Source organism: Panthera onca, chromosome C2, assembly GCF_046562875.1.
Source record: "Panthera onca isolate mPanOnc1 chromosome C2, mPanOnc1 haplotype 2, whole genome shotgun sequence".
Classification (NCBI taxonomy): domain Eukaryota; kingdom Metazoa; phylum Chordata; class Mammalia; order Carnivora; family Felidae; genus Panthera; species Panthera onca.
Genome location: NC_138347.1, coordinates 154,923,231 through 154,949,508, shown reverse-complemented (window position 1 = coordinate 154,949,508; position 26,278 = coordinate 154,923,231). Strand labels below are relative to the sequence as shown.

General features: G+C 42.8%; 1 long non-coding RNA gene across 1 annotated transcript; it reads right to left on the bottom strand.

Moving 5' to 3' along the window:
- Window positions 1–5,949: 5,949 nt before the first annotated feature.
- Window positions 5,950–8,760, bottom strand: LOC132682692 (uncharacterized). The gene is made up of 3 exons (XR_009611810.1): window positions 8,668–8,760; window positions 7,763–7,823; window positions 5,950–6,014 (listed from the first exon to the last, which is right to left on the bottom strand). It is a non-coding gene; the product is annotated as an uncharacterized LOC132682692 (long non-coding RNA).
- Between the last annotated feature and the right edge of the window lie 17,518 nt (window positions 8,761–26,278).

Here is a 26,278-nt window from a genome sequence, read left to right as displayed (position 1 = left end):
TGTTTTTTTTAAAGCTGGTCATACATCTGGAAAACTTACTGAACTCTGTTACTAGTAATAAAAACTCATTGTTGATTCTAGTGCTGTTTCTTTTATCTTTCAGAGAGAGAGAGAGAGAGAGAGAGAGAGAGTCAGTAGGGTAGAGGGGCAGAGGGAGAGAGAGAGAGTCAACAGGGTAGAGGGGCAGAGGGAGAGAGAGAGAGAGAGAGAGAGAGAGAGAGAGAGAGAGAGAATCTTAAGTAGGATCCACACTCAGCACAAAGCTTTTCATGGGCTCACAACCATGAGATCATGACCTGAGCCTAAACCAAGATTTGGATGCTTAACCAACTGAGCCACCCATATGCCCCTATTCTAGTGTTTTTTTCTACATAACATTATAGTCTACAATAAGAAGACTTACTTAAAATTTAAAATTTTTGCATTTAAAACAGCTTAAATATAATCAAAAACAACTGACTTTCTATCAGAAACACTGGACATATTGAAAGTAAAAACACTACCAGTCTAGAGTTGCATAATCAGCAGAAATATACTTAAAAAATTAACAATATCAGGAGTAAAAATGGAATTCTCTTCAATTCCCATGAGAATTACGTGAATAATATAAGAATATTTGAAAAATATTTGAAATATTTGAAAAAAATCTACAATTTACTTGAAATGGGTGAATTTCTTGAAAGACACAAATTACCAAAACTGATACAAAAATAGAATACCTGAGGGGCACCTGGGTGGTTCAGTGGGTTAAGCATCCGACTTCAGCTCAGGCCGTGATCTCACGGTTCATGGGATCGAGCCCCACGTCAGGCTCTGTGCTGACAGCTCAGGGCCTGGAGCCTGCATCAGATTCTGTGTCTCCGTCTCTCTCTGCCCCTCCCCTGTTTGTGCTCTGTCTTGCTGTCTTTCTCAAAAATGAATAAACAGCAAAAAAAAATTTTTTAAAGTGAATATCTGAGTTACTCTATATGTATTAAATCTAGTAAACTAGTAGTTAAGTTTCCCCAAAGAAACATAAGCAGAGATTACATCACAGGTGAATACCAATCCTATACTGACTCTCTTAGAAATTAGAAAAACACTTTCAAACTCATAAGACTAACATTACTTTGATACAAAATCCAGAAAAACACATTCAAGGAGTTGAAACCTATAGTTCATTATCCCCTTTTGACCACAGATATAAAAATCTTTGACAAATATGGATAAATCGTGTGAGGCACCATGGAAACAGGAAAATTCATCCAGCTCAGGTCAAATTTATCTCAGGAATCCAAGATTACTTTAGCAATTAATGCAATTCACTATATGTACAAAATAAAGAAGAAACATATATGGTCATCTCAATAAAGATAACAGCATCACAAAATTTTAAATCCATTCATGGTAAAAAATTTGAGCTAATTAGACACAGAAAGGAAATTCCTTGGGATGACAAAATACATCTATGAAAAGCCTACGGACAGGATCATACTCATTGGTAAAATATCTCCTAGGATTGTCGAAAGAATAAAAAGAATAATGGGAAATATAACTATGCCTGGTACAAAGCAAATGCTGTGGAAGTATTTGCTATTATTAATAAAACCCACAGGAACACCAAAGATCAATAGGAAAAATTGATAAATAAATTCAATATATTCTAGTATTTTCACATTGAGAAAATACGCAAAATTAAAGAAAGTCAGCTAAATCTATGGGAAACTATAGGTACCATTAAAGTCCCTATCAGTTCAAAAATAATTATGGACCGTTGTGTGCAGGAACCAGGGCATAGTCGTTTGTAAGAGTTGATTATTTGCATTTCTTCCCATCTTCTGTTTCAGTTATTTCATGCGCACAGCTAAAGTCAGCCATGTGGGAGTTTTTATGGCATGGAAATCAGCAAATGCTGCAAATTTTTTTTTCTGCCTCTGACAAGCTGGTTGTTAAACATCTACTGGCGATCCCATGGTCTTGTGGTAGAAGGAGAAAATCCAGACCCAAGACGTGGTAAAGAGAACAACACTCACACATTTCTTTAATTAAGAAAAGTTCAAAGTAAATTTACTTTGTCCAGTTATGTAACTCATTTACACTAAATCGTAAGAACAGGTATTTGCTTTAAGCATAGGTGTCTATGCTTTTCCATCTTGCCATGGGTTATATTTCTCTGCTAATGTCCATCAAATTTTGTGAGGCATGCTAATTATGAGACATACGAATAGGCAGGCTGAGCAATTCTTATTAACCCAAATTGATTAGGCAGGAGTAAATTAGAACTCTGGAGTTTGATCCATGTTATTTGTATCAAATGTCCATAATTCTGCCTCCCCTCATGGCTCACGATGAAAACTAAGGAATGAAAGTTAAAATAAAAAGACGACCAAGCTGTACAACGTCTCTTCCTTCCTTCCTTGTGCTCCGTATGTATGAAAAGGAACGGTTAAAAATTCGCTCATTCGAGCAAAAATCAACTATCGGGGCTACATCAAAATAAAAGGCTTCAGGGTAGCAAAGGAAACAATCAGTAAACGTAAAAGTCAACCTAAAGAATGGGAGAAGATATTTGCAAACGCCATGCTTCATAGAGGGACAGTCTCCAAAAGATATAAAGAATCTATAACACCCAACACCCGGAAAGCAAATAATCCAGTTAAGAAATGAGCAGAAGATATGAACAGACTTTTCTCCAAGGAAGACCTCCGGGTGGCCAACAGACACATGAAAAGATGTTCATCACCACTTTTCATCAGGGAAATGCGGGTCAAAATCACAATCACCTCCTACCTCACCCCTTCAGAATGGCTACAATGAACCACACAAGAGACAACGTAGGAGAGAGGGGAACCCTCTCACACTGTTGGTAGGAACGCTAACTGGTGCAGCCACTCTGGGAAACAGTATGGAGGTTCCTCCATACTCAAAAAACTAAAACTAGAACTCCCCTACGACCCAGCAATTGCACTACTAGGCATTCATCCAGGGGATACAGGTGTGCTGTTTCGAAGGGACGCATGCACCCCCATGTTTGTGGCAGCGCCATCGACAACAGCCAAAGGATGGAAAGAGCCCGAATGTCCATCGCTGCAGTAAAGAGAGAAGCTGATGTAATACAAACTTCCTTTGGTGTTTTCCTTCTCCGTTACCTTATGCAGCTTTCTCGCTCGTACCTCCACTCGGACGTTTTCAACGTTTGTTTTTTTTTTTTTTTTTTTTTTTTTTTTTTATTTTTGGGATAGAGAGAGACAGAGCATGAACGGGGGAGGGGCAGAGAGAGAGGGAGACACAGAATCGGAAACAGGCTCCAGGCTCTGAGCCATCAGCCCAGAGCCTGACGCGGGGCTCAAACTCACGGACCGCGAGATCGTGACCTGGCTGAAGTCGGACGCTTAACCGACTGCGCCACCCAGGCGCCCCTCCACTCGGACGTTTTAAACGCATCTCTTTGTCTCTCGCATCAGTCATCTGGGGAGAATTTTTAGCCAGATTTATTAACTAAAAAATGTAGTGACAGAGGTCTCGCGAGGCATAGGCTGGGGTTAGCTTCGGACAAGAGAAAACAGTGCGGTTCAATGACGCTTCTCCTTTGAGGACCTCTTGCCAAGCAAGAGACCCTGTGGCCCTCCAGAAGGTTCTTTCTCCAAGCTCCAAGTTTGCTGCAAGGAAGGCCAATGCACCTACATCACAAAAAAACGAAAGGAAGTTTATGGGGCCAATTTACCCGCGTTGGTAATTGTTTCCCTACCTGGCAAGGTAGTGGGTCTCACGTGGAAAGAATGGAACGCTGTGGACGTTGGGCCCGCCAAAAAGCCAGGCTTCATCACAACGCTGCCGCTTGCTGCCTCCAAGTCTTTTAGTGTCTCTGAGTATCCGGTTCCTTTCCTAGAACACGGGTGGGCAACCCCCACCTCGGAAGTCATTGTGGGATTAAACAAGCGCTTGACGCATAGAAAATGCTCGTGTGCCGTGGCTTGCGTTGTTCGAATTGGTGCAATGCTCATCGCTCTGGGAAATAAAAGCTGTCGTTGTTAAGGGTCACGCGTTTTTGGTGATAGCTAGGCGTCATTCGGCCGAGCAGGAATTATGCATGAAGATTATCTTTGAAATGGGGAGGGTGCCGATGGGTATCGGGTTCACTGCAGTCAGGTGAAAGCCGTGGAGGCGTGAGAGCGTCTGGGGACATTGGTACAAAGGCAGGTTCCCATGCGGCAGCTACGGAGCTTTTGATTCCCCGGTTCTGTTGCAGAAACCGAGGGCCCGCCCTGCAAGCAGCGATCTCCTGACCCTCTTGCGGGGGATTCCGGGAACAAATACGGGGAAATGTCGATTGGTTTCTACGATGGGCCATGCAGTCTGCATTTCTGATCTCATTTGGCCTTAGTAAGCTTGGGGGTTCAACTTGGGGGGAAAAAAAAAACCAAGCTGAAAGCTTTTAGATCTATTTAAACACATCCATAACAGAGTGTGTGCTTCAAACCATCGCTGTAACCTGCTCACAGCAGGTCCGTGCAGAGCAGCGTGAGGCCTGCCGGGCCCTCGGCCCAGGGTCAACTTGTGTTGGCTTAATCGGAGTCTTCCTGAGCCAGACCATCCCCCAGGGGCTCAGGGATGATTACCTCCAGGCTATATAGAGCAGGCTTCCCGGGCGGGCGTGTAACCGGGGCAGCCCCACAGGGCTCTGCACTAAGGGCCCTGTGCTCGCTTTAACGCTTTGTGTCACTTGTCTAGACAGCAAGTTTTGAAGGAGGCGTTTCTCCTCTTCTTCGACACCGGGTCCCACAAATGGGTAACACATCCTAGTAAGGCAGCCTGGTCAGAGCAGGCCATTAAATCACTCTGCGTTAACAGATACACTCAAGAGCCTCAGATATGGATTTAGTTGCCCCAAATCACACTGGTCAAAGTGAAGAGAGCCAGGATTTGAATTCGGGGTGGTGATTGGCCAGGAGACCCTTATTGTGCAAGGGACTGCAGAAGCCATCCAGGAACCCACGAGAGGCTCACGGGCAGCACTGCCCTTAGCCTCAGCTGAAGCTCATTGCTCAAGTCCAGGGTCACTGGTCCTGGACCACCACGGCCAGCAACCCCGGGCCCGCCTTCCCGACTCAATCATGCTCCGATCCTTCCTGCCACAGCTTGAGCCCCTTTCTCTGAGCTTCTATTGCAAGACAGATAAAGACAACCAACCATACCCCTTCTTCTGCACCCTCAGTTTCAGCTTAAAAAACCTGATTAATTTTCGTCCTGCTAACATATTGATTAAAGCAAAAAAAAAAAAAAAATCACAAAAATATGTTCTTCCTTTTCATACGTTCCGTTTTCCTCCTTTGCCTTATACCTGACCTGCAAAGCACGCCAGGGCAAGTCCCGCCTTTGTCTCCCCGACCCCCCTTCAACCTCAGTGGTGTTTCCCAAGGGCATTTTTTATTTATTTACTTATTTTTTTGAGACAGAGCATGAGCAGGGGAGGGGCAGAAGGCATTTCTTAAGTGAAGATGAGAAAGGAATACAGAGGGAATGTGAAAGAAGAGGAAAGACAGGCTAAATGATTAAGAACGGTTTTTCCTTCTCCCCAGTGATCTGTAGCCGGAACACAGGCATTTGGCTTTGTTTTCTTTATAAGTAGAACTAAGCCAACTCAGCAATACCTATAACTCTCAAGCCCCAAACAGGTGCGCCCACAAACCACAAGCACAGGATGGACATTGCAGACAACACGAGAGGCTAACACACACGGGGTGACGCCTCGAGCAAGAGGCAACGAGGAGTTTGCAGGCGGGTCAAAACGGGTTTGACTCCCAGATGAAGCATTTGAGAATCGTCACTTGGGAGTGATTTTGAGCTTCTGTCCCGCTGGGTTTCTTCGTTCCTGAAATGGCAATTGCATTAGATACATCAGAAAGCAGATCCTGAATTTAAATAAGAATGGATTGGGAGCAGACAGGAAAGCGTTAATTACCTTTCCCAGCGATGTTGGCTTCCTGGACGTGGCCCTGCTTCTGGGCTCCTAGGCTTGTTTCCATCGTGAGGGCCTGTGGAAGGAGGGACAGCAAACGGAGGAAGTATGCAGAGTTGAGAACAAAACACCAAGGGAGCTGAGAAAATCAGTGGAACAAAGGAATTCGATGTGGCCGCCCAGTGAGGATGAAGCCAGAAGCAGGTCTGAGAAGCTAGAGGACGGGCGCCTGGGTGGCTCAGTGGATTAAGCGTCAGACTCTTGATTTTCGGCTCAGGTCACGATCCCGTGGTTAGTGGGTTCGAGCCCGCGTCATGCTCTGCACTGACACCACGAAACTGCTCGGGATTCCCTCTCTCTCTCTCTCTCTCTCTCTCAATAAATAAATAAACTTAAAAAAAAAAAAAAAAGCTGGAGGAGCAGCACCAGGAAATTCTAAGGAGCCCATACATGTGTCCTGTAAGGAGATCAAAGGTTCAGGTTATTTGTCAAATGGCAAGCTTTGCCCACGCTGCTGTGGAAATTTCTGCCCGGCCTTTGCAGTTGTATCTACACGTTATTTAATTATAAAGAAATATGTAAAGAAGAGCTAGAAACGTCTGAGGGGAGAGTAGGACAGCTGTGACCTTTGATGCCATTCTTCCTGGGGACACAATCCATGACAGTACTTACTAAACCGTAGCCTGGCTTGGAATCCCGAGGGGAAGTTTGTTACAATTGACTGTGGGACCTACCTGCAGACTGTCTGACTCCGTAGAACGGGGGTAGGTCCGCAGGATGAACATTTCCAGTAGGTTCCCAGGCGATGCTTTTGCTATTAGCCCAGGGACGCGCTGAGAGCCCCGGCTTGCAGAGATTAGTTTATGCAATTGCAAGCAGTTATCAGGGCTCCGAAATTAGCCCTAACTATCATTGGCGATGTCTTATCTGCAAGTGTCCCGTTTTCAGGGCCCGGCCCCAAGAGCCCTTAAACTGCCATCAGAATTTACTGGACACTGCTTTCCCCACCCCACCCCCGCCCCAAATGCATCCTAGAGTAGGTATTCATCTTCCAAATTTGAAATCTTTCTTTGTATGTCTTCGGTGTTTGAGTTTTCCCCACTTCAAAGGCCTATTTTGTAATACTTTCGGTAACAGTTGCTTACAGAAAAAAGGGGTAAAATCCTTACATGGGAGTGTAACCTTTTAAAACCATTACAGACCACAGCTGAGCCTCTGAAAGGTACATTAAGAGGACAGCTGTGCAGGAGGCATTTTGAGGAAATCTCCAAGCCTGCAATTTGAAGATCCTTTTAACCACCTCCAGCGTCCCAGAGATCTCAAGCTCTCTTTCTTCCGGACAAAATGCTATTTCCGGGGTTTTCTCTTTCGTTGCCTAAGATTCCACCATACCAACATGTGAATCCCCGTTTATTTTTGTATTCTTTTTATGTCTGGCTCCTTGGAGCTGTTCTCAGAGTTAGCTCCAGGCAATCTGCTGCAGATGTGTGAGAGGATGGTCAGCAGACCTTGACCATCTTTAAAAAAAAAAAATAGCACTCCTATGATCTTAAGAATAAAATCCAAGAGGAAGCCTAACACAAGACAGTGACCTCCTGGTTAAGGTATTTAATCCTTTCTGATATTTGCATCTCACCCCGGGAGGTAAAGACAGCAGGTTTATGTGGGAATGGCTTGCTGAAAGTTTGGGACCATATTGGCATTAGGCCATGTCAGAATAGATAAGTAGGCAAATCGCGCGTCCACGTTTTGTGGTTCTACTGGATGGAAATTAAGGCTCGGCAACAGGTTAAGAAAAAGACATGTTTGGGTGAGGATGTCTACCTTACGCCTTGCTTTCTATCAAGCGTACAGGCGTATCCTCTTTGGATCTCTTGGTAGATTCCTGTAACAAAGACGCAGAGAAACAAGATGTTGGCAACTTTACCAACTAAAAAAAAAAAATCGTGAAAAGAAGGGCTTCCAGAATGTTATTTCCTTTATTGGTGTTTCCAGACCGTCAGGTTGTTCTTTTCATGCCTTGCGAGCATCACAGCTAAATATGATATTCATACTATTAAATAGCAAGCATAGCGGACGCAGGAGTCAATGGAAATGGATGCTAACCAGATACAGCTAGTGTGGACATCCTGGCGTATATTAGCTGAATACCGACTCTGATGAGAGCAACACTCAACCAAAGGAGAGTATCCCCTTCATCGTTATCTTTACCAGAGTCACTAGTGTATTTTCTGCTTCCGTACTTTGAAATGATGGCTTAGGATCAAATATAGGACTAGGAGCATCCCCGGTCTCCTTATCCTGTATGCCTTACAGCATAGCAAACTTTCTGAAGACTCTCTCAGTGACGAAACTCCGATGGGACCCAATGACTGGAGAAACAACGTCCCAAAACAAACTGAGAAGGGAACTTCTGTGAAAAAATGGCAATAAACGGAGACAGTAGCCCCGCTGGCACTTCCAGTCGAGAGATGACAGAAACTGGGAATAGGACGTGACCAACTTGTCAATAGCCCACCGAATGGCCTCCACGTCTCTTGTTCACGTGGGCTACAGCTATCACGATGTAATGGCTTCAAAATTAGAACTAAAACGTTTTGAAAATATTTATTGACTAACTCAAAATAGCATCAATAAATCCATTACACTTTCACAGAAACGACCCATTAAAAATGACTGTCTTTCCCCAAGCCACAACGAATTCAGTGAGAAGAAAGCGTAGTTTTTACCTTTTGCAAATGTCTCTAGTTTCTGACTTCTTGGAAGACAACTGGTTTCTCCTACTGCCTCTGCCTGAAATGTTTTGTGCCCTTTTGTTTTAGTTGAAGTAAGTGGGAAAAAAAAAAACTGGCCTCACACATATATGCAGTTGGAGAAGGGGAGGGTGATTTTCAGAGCCTTTTCAGATAAATATGGATACTCTCCTTTGAAACTACACCTACTCTTCACAAGTGCTCATTTTGTGAATGTTATTTAGAATGTAGAACCTGAAACCATATCAATGAAAGTTTTCATACTGTTATATTAAACCTCATTGGTCTATCTTGCATGTTAAGTGGAGATTTTACTCATCAGTGATTTCATGACCTAATACACACACACACACACACACACACACACACACACACACGGGTTATAACGAAGAAATGCTAAACAAAAAAGTAAAATGGTATCGGGGGGCGGGGGGGGGGGAGCCTGGGTGGCTCAGTGGGTTAAGCATCTGACTCTTGATCTCAGCTCAGATCATGATCTCATAGTTCCTGGAATCAAGCCCGGAGAGGGGCACTGACAGTGCAGGGCCTGCTTGAGATTTTCTGTCTCTCTCTCCCTCTCTCTCTGCCCATTCCCCACTCTCTCTCTCTCTCTCTCTCAAGAAATAAACATTTTTTAATAACATTTTTTTTAAAAAACGTGAAGCAGCATTAATATTAGCCAAAATTGACGTGAGGTGAGTAGGGTAGAGGATCTGAAAAGAAATAGTTCTTCTTCAATATTTAGGTTCCCAGAAACATATCGTTTACATTAATAAGGCAAAAACTTGGATAATAACAGGGCAAGTCCATTCCCTCTCTCAAAAGTTGGCAGATCACAAAAGAAAGTGTAAAGGTAGAAAAAACTTGAACATTAAAACTAACAAGGCTTGTTACATAGATGCAGTAGGACTAAAAGAAGGATGAAGGAAGGAAAGAATCTTTGAGTCTAGTGAATCCAGAATGCTAATTCCTACCAATATGCTTATGAAGTCAAGTACACGGGGTATGGTAGGATGCGACAGTAAGCTGCAAAGCAAAACTTCACAAGTTACAAAAAGCAGAAATCATAGATGTCATTCTCCTGACCGTGATGCAAAAATGAACGCACAGAGACAAAGAGCAGAGCTCCCAAAAGTAGAGCTTGCTGAGCGTTTAAGTTGCTGTCCCTGGTAACACAAGATGTAGCCAGAAGTAATGAGGGAAAAAATAATAAGCAAACTGCATCAGTTTTCATGAGGGGGGGAAACTGGGTATTGGTTTCTATCCTCCTGTAAAATGGGATTTACCTTTATAACAATAATAATTTTACAAGATCAAGAAACAGAACATGAAATGCAGTATGTACATGTCTTACGTGATAGAACCTTCACTGATAAAACCAAAAAAAGATGAGGGAGATTTTGATTCACCGGACTCAAGTGTCCATTGGGTAGATGTGGATGAGACATAAATGATTCCGATTGCTTCACGTAATGTCTTCACAGCTGTCTCTTCACCTTTGGGTTCTGGTTCATCATGTGCGGCCTCCTTCAAAAGTTGATTTGGTACTTGTTGGCAAAAACAACAGCAAGCCTGTCCAATTCTGCATCCTCTTAGTTTAGCAGCTGCAGGTAAGAGAGAATTTCTCTTTCCTAATAATTTTAGCAAACCTTCTGGGTAACACCTCCTGCCTAATGTAATTCCCCGCAATAGCAAAGGGAAGCGTCTGTCAGAAGAGAGGCAACATGTCATCCCAATTGATGGCAAGAATACAGTTGGTGGTTTCTAAAACTCCTCGTTTGGAAAGCGAGAATGTACCCTAGGAATAAGAGGCAAACTCCAAACTTTGATGAAGGCCACAAAGAGGAAACAACAATGAAGCTTTAAATAGGCACAAAATAAGATTGAAATGAAATGTGACATACGCATTATGGAATGGGAAAATGCGAAATTATAAAGACGTCAATCACTGCCAAATTCATCGTGATTGAAATCTCAAAAGAATTTTTAAAGACTCTTGGCCAGGATATTTTAAAATGTATCTGGTCCCACCAGAAAAAAAAAAAAAAAAAGAAAGAAAAAAAAGCTAAGGACAAGTCAAGAAAATGTTTAGGAAATTATCAGCGGATCTTTGTAAATATGCAAAAAAAAAAAATACTCGAAACCTATAATAATTAGTCCACATAATATTACCATGAGAGTAGATATGTCAGTGCCAGACCCAATGGAGAAAAACCTGTGAATAACTAACTTGGAAATGATCTTTACAATATTTTTCATACTTTAAATCATTTGGGGTCAAAATAGACCCTTTAATAAATTAGCGTGTTCGTGTACTATTGGTAACCTTTGGATAAAACACTGTTAGATTTCTTTTTTGCATCCTGCAAACTAGACTTCTCCACATCAGCAGGTATATTCTTGAATGTCCCTATTTTTATTCTTATGTATAAAACCACATATTACCTTATCATTCATCAAAATGATTAAAGACCAAAGAAAAGGAAAGAAGGAAGGGGGGAAAAAAGGGGGGGGATGAGTAAGGGAGGGAGACAGGGAGGGGAGCTCTGTCCCTGATGGAATTCAGGTCCCATGGAGAGGTCACGGCTAGTGCAGCAGGTAAAGCATGAATGGCACCAAGCTCTGGAGAACTGCAGGGGTGATTTAGAACTTGGTGACTATTTATGGAAGGAGAAGTTGAGAATAACCCTGAGGGACCTCAATTTCTTTCTTTTTATAATGACGTTTCAAAGCTGAAGAGACCAGATTTTAAATTTTCACATCCAAAATCAAATTTTTACCCGAGACATTCTAGCAACTTCATATCCTCAAAGCTACAATTTTTGTAACGCTTTAAATCTAAAAAGAGACTGCAGTAGATAATTCTCTCTGGAGGAGATGGGTTTGGGGTGGGGGGTGGGAAAGATATGAAATATGTTTGCTTTCTGCCATTTCATTGGCAACCACACAAGCAGGATTAACTGGAATTAGAAATACAGCTCATCTCCATAATGAAGCATCTACAAATCCTCAGTACTCGTGTCCTTGCTGCCCTCCTTGGCTTGGTTCTCATTGGCTTTCACAGTTGGCCTTGACTTTTTAAATGTCCTGTTCTCATAGACAGTATTTTCTCAGATCAGACGCCTGGAATTATAGTCCTTGGTAACCAGGAGGATGGGTTTCCTGGGACCAACCTCCAATTTGGTGGAGTCCTATTGAAATGCCAATCAAAGTTCTAGGCAGCAGGGGAAGAAGGCTCCCCGGGAGCATTCTTATTCTGAAATGTAAATTATGGTTTGCCTTGACTTCCAATGCAATCTTTAAGATGTCCTCCTCCCTTTGTTCAGAAAACATTCTCAGTGCAGCTGGGAATGCGATTTCCAATTAACAGACAAATCAGCGTGTAAGGAAAGCAAGACTATTAACATTCTTAGAGTTCGGCTTGGAGGCTTTTTCTCATAGGCCATGTCAGATTTGCAGGATCTTGAAAGAACGATGGCTGGGGTGGACTCTGATTGATTTAGAATGGAATACAATTTTCCCAGGAAGTGCGCTTGTTAGCGTTTAGGAATCATAAGCGGGCAACCCTTGCCAGCTAATTCAGATTTTGTGTACCTAAATATAAGGACGGAGCATTTTATAAATACAAATCGATAAAAATCTATTTTGTAATTCAAATGATCGCTTTTCAATATTGATTTTCCTCTGGGAAATGTTAGAAATGAGGAAAATCAAAGTTACATGCACTCACACATTCACCCGTACGTGGGCACACTGACTTGCCTGCTTCCATGCCTGTTGTACCATTGCCCAGCTGTGGTAGCGTTTGAATTATCACCTTCAATAAGTTGTCCTCAGGTCCGGATGCACCTTAGTCACGTCATTCTGTGGTCACTGTCACGAAACATAGAGCTCATTTCCCTGCGGCTTGATTTTGGCCAATAGGATTTTTGCAGATTGACACAAGCAAAAGTTCTAAATGAATGCCGTGCTTGAAAATGTTTAACAGCTGCCTCTCCACTTATTAAACAGCTTAGGTGTGGAACCAATTGTTAAACAACGGAAGGAAAGAGTTTCTGATTTGTGGCAGTTAATGATTTTCATGGTACAAATACTCCCACCACAGCCAGTTTCAAGCTACCCATGAGATACCGGTGAATGCGAAGCTGGGCAGAAATATGCACTGACAATATTATTTCATAGGATGTCTACTGAAGGGAAGGAAACAACCTTCCTCTACCCTTCAAGCTCTTCCAGCTGGACTAGAATTACATTGACATGAGATAGATTAACAGGGGAAAACCCTAAAGTTTTATTACATGAGCTGGGAATCCCAATAATGAAATTGAGACCTAGAGAAGTGACCAAGGCAGGGGGCTTTGGGGGCTCAATCCGCTAAGCGTTCAACTCTTGACCTCAGTTCAAGTCTTGATCTCAGAGTTGTGAGTTCAAGCCCCACATTGAACTGCACGGGGAGTGAAGCCTACTTAAAAAAAAAAAAAAAAAAAAAAAAAAAAAAGACCAAGGCAGACAGTTTGTATACTTTTTAGACAAAGATAGAATGAATCTGAAAAATTGACAGGATATAGAAAACCTAACTTTGGGAGCTTCAATTAGTAAGGAATTCTAAACAGAATTCGGGCAGGGGTAGTAAATTAGTAGAAAGAACAAGGATTGTTTATACAGCCTTCTGGGCTCTAAATTTCCTATTTCTGGTGATAAGAATTTCTCTTCACCTCCTGGTACAGGGAGGGCACCTTTCAGGTGGGAGATTTATTTCCTTCTATCAGGGGGACAAAGGAGGGTCTGAGTGTTCTTACACAGGCAGTCTCTTAAATCACTTTTATTTAAAATTATCAATATGCCAGTGTGGCACATTGCGAGGCAGCCTGCCCTTGGCCCCTGTGCTATCATACAGATATAATAGATCTAAATGACCTCGAGGTCCTAGATAATAAGAGAATGTAGAAAAATAATTAGAAAGTGGTGAGCTCTGAACAATTGTCTTTGTTTCTGTTTTAATGTATTTAACTGTATCTTTATATCATTTAAAATTTAATAATGACCGTTTTTAGCAACCAGCTCACAAAAGGCTAAAAATGTAACAATCGACTCTTGTCAATACAGTCAAACCTTGGTTTGTGAGCATGATTCGTTCTGGAAACACGTTCCGGAAACATGATTCGTTCCGCAACACTTTGCTTGCAGTCCAAAGCACGTGTATACCAAAGCAAATTTCAAGAACCATCGGCCCAGTTGTGGTCATGTGACATCTGGTGTCAGGTACCACTTTATTTCAAGACATGGCCCGTTTATCGAGTTCAAGTTTAGTAGAAACATTTGCTCGTCTTGCGGAACCCTTGCCGAACAAGTTACTGGCCATCCAAGGTTTTACTGTCAATGCAACCAGCTGTAGCACACTCCTGCTTGAAATGAATGCTTCCCATTGGTCATGCTCCCCCACACGCTTGCCATCGCTCAGAGAAGAAGGAGCCCTGGCCAGCTCACCGGTTCAAGGCGGATAAACACACTAAGCAGCGTCTCCCAGCGTATTTACAAGCCTGCACCCTGACGTAGAACTTCCGTCCCAAGCTCTGCCAGCAGGAGCAGACCCGCAGCCGCTGAGATCCATGGATTTGAGCGAATGCCATTTCAGGCTACTGAGTCTGGAAGTAATTTGTTACGTATTCTTGGCGCGGTAGTTTGTGACTAATGTATCAATCGCTTTCTGAGAGGTAAAAAACGGTACTGCATTGTGGTTTTGTTATTATAAGAGTCAGTAGGATGTTAAGTATTGCCTAGGAAAATTATTATTGTTTATTTTTGTAATTTCTGTGGAAAGTAATTTAGAAAGATATAAAAGTATATCCTGGATCATCTGGCTGGCTGGTGTATTACCCCGGGGTTACTGCATTACTTTAGTGATTGCGTCTGATTGATATTTACGATTATTTTGAGCCAAGCAAGTATTTATGGTAATAGCATTTAGCTGTTGGTAAGCAAACCTGACTGACATTAGTAGGGTGTGTTTTAATGTCAGTCTTCCCAAAGTCACCCCAGGCCTACATCTGTATTAAATTACCGGTAACATAGATACACTTCTTTCCGCAATACTAACTCACAATCGGAGGATAGTTCTACAGAATGAGACTCTGTGTTTAAGTTTTTAATAAAGCGAGACATTGATTTGACATCGTGAAAATGGCAACGTAATCGAGTCAACGGGATTCATTTTATTGCTGTCGTCTAATGAGCAACAAAAGCTTAGAAAAGAATTTCGTAAGCACCGATCTACATGCAACAAACGGAGGCCATTGCATTGAGCATAGCCATAGCAAATGGAACAGTGATGGTTTCCCAAGTGTTAAAAAAAAAAAGACAGGAGGGAAAAGAGGGATAAAAGTTCCCCTCGCATAGCCCTTGCAAGTATGCTGGCCCTAAAACCACACGGACATCAGCCAGCAATTTCACAGTCACATCACAACCAAAAAACGTTCTGCCAGAAACCTGTCATTTCCTCCACCTTCCACCGTTCCTGCCCTGGTCTGAGTCCCCAACAACTCATCCAGGCTCCCTCCCTGGGCACCACTCCTTCTGTCTTTGCTGTACTGGTTCTGCTGAAACAGAACTCACATCAGCTCAATCATCTCCTCAGAAGCTGCCAAGGCCTCCCTACCTCACTCAGAGGGCCTCCAAGTGTCTCCCGGGACCCTTCTCACCTCCCGCCTGCTCGCTTTCCCTTCCTTCATTTTCCTTTCTCTCCAATCTTATTTCTAACTGCTCCCCTCACCCTGACAGTACAGGCCACACTGCAGACAGACAGCCACCAAGTAGTGGATTGTGAGATCTTTGTTCTTGCCATTCTCCAAGCTCTAAGTTTGCTTCCCACATCACCCTTACTGTTGACTCCGTCTACCCAGGCTCTAACAGGACTGTCTTCTTGGTGAGGCCTTCTCTGACCGTCTTACTTGAAGGTGAACACCACGGCCTTTCTCTCATTACTTGTGTCAGTACAAAATAACTGTATGTGACATTATACCAACTTACCGTGTTTGTGACCTCTTTCCTCCCGCAAGAATAGAAGTTCCACGCGGGCAGGAATTTGTATCTACTGTGTTCACTGTGGTATGCTCAGCGCTCAGAGCTGGGTCTACACATAATAGATGATCAACAAATAGTTGCTGATTAGGTAAGTATGTGTTTATAAAGCTGTGAGGTTTAGATGAGGTCATCAATACACAAGGTTTGGCATTGGGTCTTCTCTTATAGACCTCTCCCAACAAATGTCCTTGACAGTCCTAATTTTCTTTTGCTTACTGAAAGTCAAATGCAGGTGACAATGTGTAGAAGAGGGAAGAGTGACTTAAAACTTAAGAGACAGGCACATTTTTTTTAAGTGTTCTAAAAAAGTCTCCAACAGACCTGATGATTTTTCAAAAACTATTTAGAAGCTTTGGACTTAACATTACAAAATAACAAATTTCAAATTCACTCAGATCTCTCTCCATTTCAACTCCCAAGAGAAAGTAAATAAAGTGACAGATGAAACAAATGTGATGATGTGATGAAAGGCTTACATTCTTGGGTACTTCTCCTTATGTTCGAACTCAATAAAGAGCTGACTCGTCTCTGGAGACCTTGCCAGGAAATAAACACATTTTTCCTTTGCTGGTTCCTCTGCTCCCTGGGCTCACGAACTCTGCATTGTTCCAAGCCCTTAAGTTTCTTCTTCAAGGCTCTGTCCCTCGCTGAACTTGCTCCTCGTGTCTGTAGCTTATCACCAGACCTCAGATTGTATCCACCTTCCCCGGAGGTGTTTTGGGGTTTTTTTGTGTTTTTTGGGGTTTTTTTGTTGTTGTTGTTGTTTTGTCACTTCTCATTCTTTCAACAGTTTTATATTCCTAGCTACTTCTCGAATCTCTTTATCTCTCACCATCATAGCTCTGTTAGGAAAGTGAAACTCTCTCACCAAGATGTCACTTGCCTAAGTGATTCTGCTGTTTCCCTCCTCCTTGCTTCGGTTGCCTTGGAACATTTCATCAAAGACCATCACCCTTTTTATTATTTTTTTTTCCTTACAGTAATTCCTTGGGTCTTTTCTTTCTCTTTTCTACCCGCCGTGGCATGTGCAAGGAAGTATATTAAAATGATTCAGATAGGCTCCCAATGTTTTCTGATTATTTATTAGTCTAATAATACCAATACTGATATTGGAAGTATTGGGAAACACTTCTGCCATATAAAGTATGAGAATAAATATCCGCTATCTATCTACCCAACACCCAGAATAAGAACTAAAACTTGAGGAAGCATTGGAGCCCCTCGTGTACTTTTCGGCATTCACGGCCTTTCTTTATCCGCAAAGAGCAACTGACCTACTGAATTCGCTTGTTACCTTTCCCATGGGTACCTTCCCAAATAAGTATAAACTCTTGTTCATATTGGTGTCCTTAAACATTAACCATTTCTAATGGTTAATGTTAAAAACTAACATTTTTTCCGTAGTGTATATTTCATATAGATGTTGTCATGATGTGTTCATTCTCAGCATCGTGCTTCAGAGATTCGTCTGGGGTGACAGGTGTAGTTCTCATTCATTCTTTTTTTCACTGCTGTAGAGGTCTCTATCATTTAAATATACCATGGTTAAGTTTTACAGTTTGCCATAGATACCTTATTTGTTCTCCTTGTTCCTATACCATCTGATGTCCAATCTGCCTAAAAGCTGCTTAGATCACCATTCTTAATTTCCGTCTTAGTTAATACCCTGCCCTGCTCAAGAACGTAAGTAGCTCTCCATTGCTTGTAATCACTAATTCTCTGATGGCTAATATTTAAGATACTTTATTGCACTTCGTTCAGAGTACTGCCATTCTCCCAATCATTTTCTCTAGACATTAGTAAAACCCATCCTATTTTCACGCCCTAATAACATCTTCCAAATATGCCACAGAAAACTAACCACTGGAATAATCTTTCTTCCTCTCTCCTTTCTCTGCTTCCCTGTTCTTTCAAAACTTTTACATGATTCAGACCTGGTCCTTCGACTTTAATCCCTAACTCCTTCTTTTTCCTACCCCTGCCAACATGCTTCTGACACTAGGGGTAAATACTCTTTTTCATGAATATGCAGGAAAGTACCCATTCTATTCAGAGTATTCATCGGACCTCCGGTGGGAATAGGTGGGGTGCAAAGACAGATACAGGATAAAACATAGCCCCTGTTGGTAGAGGCTCAGATAGTTATATGCCCATAAAGAGACAAGGACAATTCAGCACAGTGCCTATCATGTTCAGATTTTATGTAAGGTGTTCGTGAAGCATAGACATCACCTCTTGCTTGCCTTTGGGAAAGAGGGAAAAACAGACTCTCAGGGAGCAAATAATATGCCTGGAATGAGTTTTGAAGGATGAGTAACCTGTTAAGAAGATAAGATGGCAAGCAAATGGAAGAGGAAGAAATCTGAACAAAATCTCACGAACCACATCACATCGCACTACCCGTGCACAGCACGTAGTGGGAATGGAAAGTTTTGAAACTTGAGCGCTAGGCAGTGATCAAATAGCATTTCCCGCATAGGAGTGTTGCGGGGATGAACGAGTTAACACATCTAAAGTGCTTTACTTTTTTTAGTTCCTGACATCCAGTAAATACTGTCTAATTGTTAGTCAACCAAGAGGAGGTCTTAAATGCCAGGCTCCAGAACTCGGATCGCGGCAAGTGAGAAAAGGGCTTTAAATGAGGAAATGACATAGTGGGCTTTGCTCTTTAGGGAGAACGCTCCGAGGGTATTGCGAACAGAGAAAACAGGAGGGGGGACGCGAGCAAAGAGGAAACTGCAGTTCCCACTAAGGGACAGCCAGGCCATGGCAGAAGTGGTCGCGGTGAAGATGAGGAGAGGTGGGGTTCGGTAACCAATGAACCTATTGAACTACCGCTGAATGTGGTGATTGAGGGAGAGGAAGGAAGAACCAAGATGGCAGACAGATGGCTGGACTGAAGAAGGTGCACCAAGTGAAATGAGGAAGTTCTCCTTGGGAAACTGAGAGCATCTCCCGTTTGTTCCTCACGGAACCATCTTGGTGTAGCTTCAGACTCGGCTCTCAAATGGTGTGCCCCAAAATGCGGCTGATGATGACTGAGACCACGGAATAATGTTCTCTAACGAGGCGTATTGTGACACATGACATTAATGGATCAGGTGCGTGAAAAGCAACTAAAGCAGCGTTTGCCGAGTAGAAGAACTTGGTTTGGGGCCCTTGGAGAAAAGGCAGATATTAATTTACAAAAAAAAAAAAAACAGAAACACGTGCCTGCCAATGATTCCTGGATTGAGACTGAAAGCCACTTGTTTTATGATTGAGAAAATGCTGTCTCCAGAGTAGTATACTAATTGTGGCTGTCAGATGCATGTTCTTTAATTGTTCCGTGAGATGAATATATGCTTTATAATGTTAATGTCATAACTAGGCTGAAAATACAACCAGGGATGTATCATGGCAGCTTCCTAACATGGAGACCGGGGCCTAATTAGCCATTTAAATTCCATAGCCATTAATTTAACTTTCCTTGCCCTCTTGCATGTTTATTGGATGTAAGCAAGTGTTTGAGGAAGTGGAGCAACGAGGGTAAAGAACAAAAATCCTGCCTTGGATTAAGTCACAGTTCGCTCAGAACAAATAGGCCATTATAATGGAGAAAAACCTAATAGTGGCAAAAGCACGCATAAGACGCAAAGATAGTCTGCCAAAGGTTTGAGATCCGGGGAAGGATGGGGAAGCACTGCAGGGTCTCTGAACAGAGGTGGAAAAGATCTGAGATGCGTTTCCAAAGAATCTCCTTGGCTGCGGTGTGGGGAATGGGATGAACAAAACCAGCATGAGAGGCAGGGGCGTAGGACATGTAGCTGTTGGACTGGCCAGTTGAGAAAGAATTAGTCCCTTAACTGAGGCACAGTGTAGAATATGGGGGAAAGGAGATGGTTAGCCAAAGGAGTTTGGGAGCAGGGCAGAAGAACATGAAAGTGGTGGTCCGTTGAACAAGTGGGGAGGAAGGAGTCTGATTTCCATCTAACACCAACTGGTTGGACCATTACATCTCAGTGACATGGCGTGGTGGGCGAGGGCGCCCTTTGCCTGAATTTGAATCCCGGGCGTCCACGGGCATGTGCGCTTACACAAGCCACTCACTTGTCATGTCACAACGATCTCATCTTGGGAGGAAATAAAACCAGCCAAACTGCACGGTCACCGTACCGGACTGTGACCTCCCTGGTACCTACCTCATTGAGTTAGTGTTAAGACGTAATGGATTAAACTAGAAAAGCGCCCAAAATAGAGTCCGACGCATCGGAAGCACAAGGGGAGGGCTGGCTGGCAATCGTCATCTCCTTCCAAAATCCAGGTGCATGGTTCTGGTAGCATCATAATGTACTTCTGAGAATTCCCAGGCCATGGATATCGTGTGCCTCCTAAAAGTGGATGGTGCTGTCCTGCCAGAAGGAGAGCTCGGCACCTGGGGGGGAGGCTGGCACGTCTCACGGCTCTAACACCCCAACCCTTGCTCCCACTCACCAGAACTTCTTCCTCCCTTTTAATTAAGGCCTTGCTCGGCATCATTCAGAAAAGTCCCTCAAGCTTACTTTGTGACTCATAGTCCAACCATTTGAACAGTACAAATGTTTCCTCTGCAGGAAGGAGCAGATGCACTGGTAGAAAACAAGGAGGTGGTGGGGTGGGGGGAGGGATAAAGCAGGGAGCCTCAGAAATGCGGAGGAAGCTGGGGCTAAAGAAATCACAAGTTTTCATAGACATGTTAGCTTCTACAAGCTCCTTGTTTTTCATAACACAACAATCATCAGAGACCTTTGTCTCTGAAGAAAATAAATCCAGCCACGGCCGCCTGGGTAACCATCCCTGGGTTATCGATCTGCCATTGGATGGCATACCGGGGGGGAGAGGCTTCTCTCCAGGTAGCAATAAAAGAGTTATCAACTCGCTCCCCTGGGACCCAAAAAGAAAAAAAAGAAAGAAAGAAATCTAAGTCTGGCACCTAGGTACTTTCCTGAGTGGGTTGTCATGGCAACAGGATATAGCAACTGTTTTCAGGATTCTAAGACCTTGGCAATTCTCACGCGTTCCTCTGTCTCAGCTTCTATGTATGCACGGACATATGGATCCCAGAAATGGTGCCAGAACTGAGAAGAGGATTTGAAATTCATGCCAGAATCCCTCTGGGTTACACAAGACCTCAGCCGACCTCGCGGAGTTTAGCTTGCTCTGATAGCTTGCCACTGATAGCCTGACCCATCCGGTTCCACTGCCTGCTGGGGCTCACTTGCTTCAGCTGCAAAATGAGAGGCTTGGACTCCACAAGCAAAAAGGGTAGTGTCAGCTCCACAAGGTTTTGAATCTCAGGAATTTTACTGAATTTGCTTCTAGGGTTCTTCATGGTGGAGCTTGAATATGCTGTTGCGAGAAAAAAAAAAAAAAAAAAACTCCATTAGAAGTATTATTGGTGTCATTACGTACTCCTGTTCCAGAACTTCGTTATTCAAAGAAAGCATTTAACTCACTGTGCACAATGTACATGTTTAAAAGGTGAGATATGTATAGTGTGTGTGTGTGTGTGTGTGTGTGTGAAACTCCAGCTTTAACTCGAACTCTATGGTCCCCAAGAATGCAGAAGAGAAAAAAAACAATTTCAGAAAAAAACTAAACTTTTTTGTGAGTTCAGGGATTGCGTCCAGGTTGCACACTCTCGTATCCTTAGCACTTTGGGCAACACTTGACAAATGTAGATGATTAATAAATATTGGGGACACGAATGAATGCATGAGGGAATGAATACATGGACGAGACAGAATAGGCCTACTTAAGTTTCTTTACATCTGTTACAATGTGCCTCTTAGAGAAAGAACACCCTAAGGGTTGCAGTTATCTAATGCCGTGTAACAAATAGATCTAAGATATAATGGCAAAAAAAAAAAAACCATTCAAAATTTTATACTCATAGATTCTGTGGGTCTGGAATTCGAGAAGAATAGAGTGAAGATGGCTCTTCTTTCCTCTAAATGTCCAGAGCCTCAACTGGGGATGACTTCCACAGCTGGGCACTGAAAGTTCTGGGACAGGGGGGACCCACTTGCAAGATCCTTCTTCACTCGTAAGCGGCGCCCTTGGGGATTGCCAAAAGTCTGGGCTCATCTGGGAGAACTCCTACATGGGGCTTGAACTTCTACCAGAATGGGGACTGGCTTTGGAGAAGAAAGATCTGGAGCACGGGCCATGCAAGAGATCAAAGCGGAAGCTGCCAAACTTGCTTTGACTTAACCTCAGAAGAAACAGTGTGCTCCGCCATGTTTTTTTGGCCGTGAGGCATCGAAACCAGTGCAGACTCAGGAGTGAGTGACGGTGCACAGTCCCCCTTGTGCTGGGATGAGTGACCAGCCACCAGTGGCAGGAAGGATGGCAAGAGTACAAGAGACTTTGTTAAAAAATAGGATGCCAACCTGACTTTTGTTTCTTTGTGCATGGTCTGCTTTCTCTCTGAAAGCTTTCGAGCGTTCTTTGTGTCTTTTATGTCCTGGGATTCCACTTCATTAGGATGAAGAATGCGTTTCTCCTGATCAGCCCTGTTTGGCATTCTATGAGCCCCTTCACTCTTAGGTGTTTTTATCTTGACATAATTATGGGAAATTTACCTTTATCAAATATGTCCTTCCTTCCATTCTTTGACTCCCCCTGGAACGTTATTATCTAGTTTTTAGCACTTCCCACTTTACCTCGCCCTACTTTCCCTTTATCATAGCCTGCTATCCTCTAGAAAATTCTTCCATCTTATCTTTCACTTTTATAACCAAAGTTTCATCCGTGTCCATTCTGATACTTACTCCATTCACTGAATATTTCATTTTGTCTGCTATGTATTTGATACAAAATATTTCTACTTGTTTAAAATTGTAAACTTCTTTTCCTGGGGAGCCTGGTTGGCTCAGTCATTTGAGCCTCCCACTCTTGGTTTTGACTCAGGTCATGATCTCAGTGTTCATGAATTCAGACCCTGCATTGGACTCTGTGCCGATAGTACAGAGCCTTCTTGGGATTCTATCTCTCTCTCTTTTTCTGCCCCTCCCATATTCTCTCTCTCTCTCTCTCTCTCTCTCTCTCTCAAAATAATTAAATAAACTTAAAAAAAAGAGACTTCTCTTCCTGACTTCCTATTGCCAGTATTTCTCCCTTTTTGAGTATATTTATCATACTTACTTAAAATAGCCATCTGTTTGACTATTCCCTTTTTTTGTTAAGTGGTTCAGAACTCTCAGGTGTCTTGTCAAGTTACCCTGGGGTACGAGCCCCATGATGATGTATCATATGATGGCTCAAAGGTCTGGCCATGGCATGTAACCCCGCTGAGATACCACAGAATGGCTCTGGATGTCCCTCTGTAATCTCATTCCCACAGGAAATGCTGCCAGTCGGTAAATCACCTTCAGGTTTTTAGAGGAAAATGATATGATAAAGAGGTATCTTTCATAGCTGTAAACCACCAGTCACGGGAATTGGAGGGAGGGGGCTAAAATAATGAATACTCAAGAGTTCTTTTAATCAACACTTCATCCCACAGGTTCTCTTATGCTGCTTTCATACTAAACATTCAACACCAACAGCCTGACCATTGCAATTTCTATGGGGAAAGGTCAAGAAATAGTCCTGTAAATGGCTGGCTTCTCTACTTCTCAGGTGCCTAGCCCATTCACACACACACACACACACACACACACACACACACCAGAGCATGATGATAGCCTTACACTTCCCCCAAATCTTCTCATCTTTGTATTTTCCTGATTTCTCCAGAGTTGATTTTAAGAAAGGAGACCCAGCAGCCCATGCTAATTTTGGGCTATCCCATCAAAACCGGAAAGGTCCTCCTGTGTTTTCCTAAGGAAATATACTTCAGATAAGACAGGGACAGCAAAATACCATTTCTCCTAAGTGCTCCAATCATGGATGTCTCTAACGAGGTGCCCATAGGACATACATGTTCAAGCGAGGCTTTTGTTGGAATCTCACGTCAGACATAATAATGAAGATAATGCGGATAATCAGCACTCTCGTCAAATTCACCATTGTCGCTGTGGTTATTATTATAAACGTTCTCATGTATTCACTAGTTCCTAGTGCCATATTCTATAATAATCATTTTACACGTAAGGTCATTTGAAATCTATGGCCTCTGGACAGGTTCCTTAAGACGGTCATGCACAAAGCTTCAGGATTCAACAGAACAAAATGAAACACGATGAAATGAAGTCAGGGGACCAACTCCTCATTCCAGTCTCTCAAAGAGCACGGAAGGAAACTTGTCCTGTCTCCTTTTCTCACTTTCCAAGCTCTTGGCCTTCCCTCCTTCTCCAGGCTTTCATTGGCTACACTCCTCCAACCTCTCTACTTCGTTCCTTATTCATTCAGCTCCTCTGCTAAGTTCTTCCCGTCTCACTGTCCTACTCGGACTCTTAGGATTCTTTATGGCTTATTCGGGATCACAAAAGGTTTCTCTGGCAGCGATGCACTCTAGAGAATGGCCAGACACTGAAAAGTTGGATTTACAACGGAAGCATCCCTTTGGGTAGAGGAAACAGGGTGTGAATCTCTGAGTACTTCCTTATTAATATTTTCCTCTCACAAGCCTATGACCTCATTTACTTCTCTCAACAACACCCTGGGTTATATATCATAACTATATTTTTCACGTGAGGACAGCAAGTCCCGGAGAGGTCAAATTCTTGCCTAAGGTTATAGTACACTCTCTTGGGAATGAAGAAATAATGATTTAAAGTCAGGGCTTCTGCTCTTGGTGCCCGTGCCTTAACTACCCTACAATATTGCTACACTTCTTCCTGAGGTACAAACTCCAACAAGAACATCAAGGTCCAGGCTCTCGTATAAACTCTCCTTTTCATCTGACTATTTTTGTCAAGGGAGACATTGTATTGAAAAGAACCTGTCCGGGCTCTCTGATTTTGCTTCCTCTTGCTCAAGTGAATCTCCATTCCCAGAAGAGCGGCTCACCTGAGGTCATCGCTGCAATTTTCATCTACATAATTTAATAGACCTGTTACCAGTGTAACAGCTATTAACAACCCATTAGTAATCATTCAGCCAAAGCTAGACAATCTCGGGTACCAAAGCTTTTATCGTGGAATTTTAAGTCATTAGATTAATAAATAATAAACTACCTGCCAGAGATAGTCACCATAAAAGACCACACTTCAAATGTGCTGGCTTACGTTGTGAAATACAATTAAGTTATCCTCCTGAGTAGCTGAAGCAGCATTTCTCATAGCCTGCCATGCTCGTATACTTATAACCAGCTCAGGAAAGCCAGTGTTCACGATCTGAAACTAGGATTCAACTTCCGGTTGCCATGAAGGCTAGAATGAGGTCTGTCTACTCATCAAGAGACACTCCTGCAGAATGCCAGCAATCTCCCTACCTATAAAAAAAATCTTGTTATGTTTGGTGAACTGAAGAACCAAGGGCAAATAATGGGACTTCTAAGATATGATGCTTCATTCGTACCTGTGGGCCACATCTCTAACAGCAAAGTTTTGAAACTAACACTGGGACAATTATTTAAAGAATATTTTACCTGCGTTCATAAACAATTCCAGACAGAGATTAACGAGCTACTTCTTTGTTTCTGGCATGAAAACCAAGGAGAATCGAGAACAGTCAATTCCAGGGTTCAGAATCTGCAAATCTGTGACGACTTTAAATCCAAACAATAGGCCTTTCTCCCCCCTGTGCAATACTCCAGATCAACGTAGTCGACTTCCTGGTACTCCACAAATAGGTAATGAATGAATTAAAGAATAAATAGGGGCACCTGGGTGGCTCAGTCGGTTAAACGTCTGACTCTTGGTTTCAGATCGGGTCATGATCTCATGGTTCATGGGTTCGAGCCCCACGGCGGGGTCCGTGCTCATGGTGCAAAGCCTGCTTGGGATTTTCTCTCTCTCCCTCTCTCCCTGCCTCTCCCCTGCTCATGCTCTCTTTTTCTCAAAATAAATAAATAAACAAAAAATTTTTTAAAATAAAGAATAAATGAATTTATATTCCCATAGTCTTTTTATAGTTTACAAGTAAAGTATATTTATTCATGTCTTAATAAGAAATGACGGGAATTGATGCACTGCCTTACAAAGAAAAAGGCCAAGGCACACACACAACAGTGTGGAAGAAAAACAAGGGATTTGGAGCAAAGCAGATCTATCATAAATTTTATATCCACGTTAGCTTCTAGTTCGAGGATCCCTCTCCAGGCTTGGACCCCCCCAGCAATCCAGTGGTAATAAAAATATCTAACTCTGTACTCGTCATGAAGTTTAAAGGATCATGTGCCAGGAAATAACAGATGTCCAATAAATCTTCCCTCCCTTCTGCCCCAACCTCTAGCTTTGCTCATGGAAATCTTGAACCTTGGTCTTGCTTTAAGACAGTTAGAAAGATCTTTCCATTTTTGCTGTTAGATACAGCTTCTTTAAATTTGCCAAGCTTGAGAAACATAAGGTAGTCTGCTGGAAATTGTTCATTATTTCTCCTT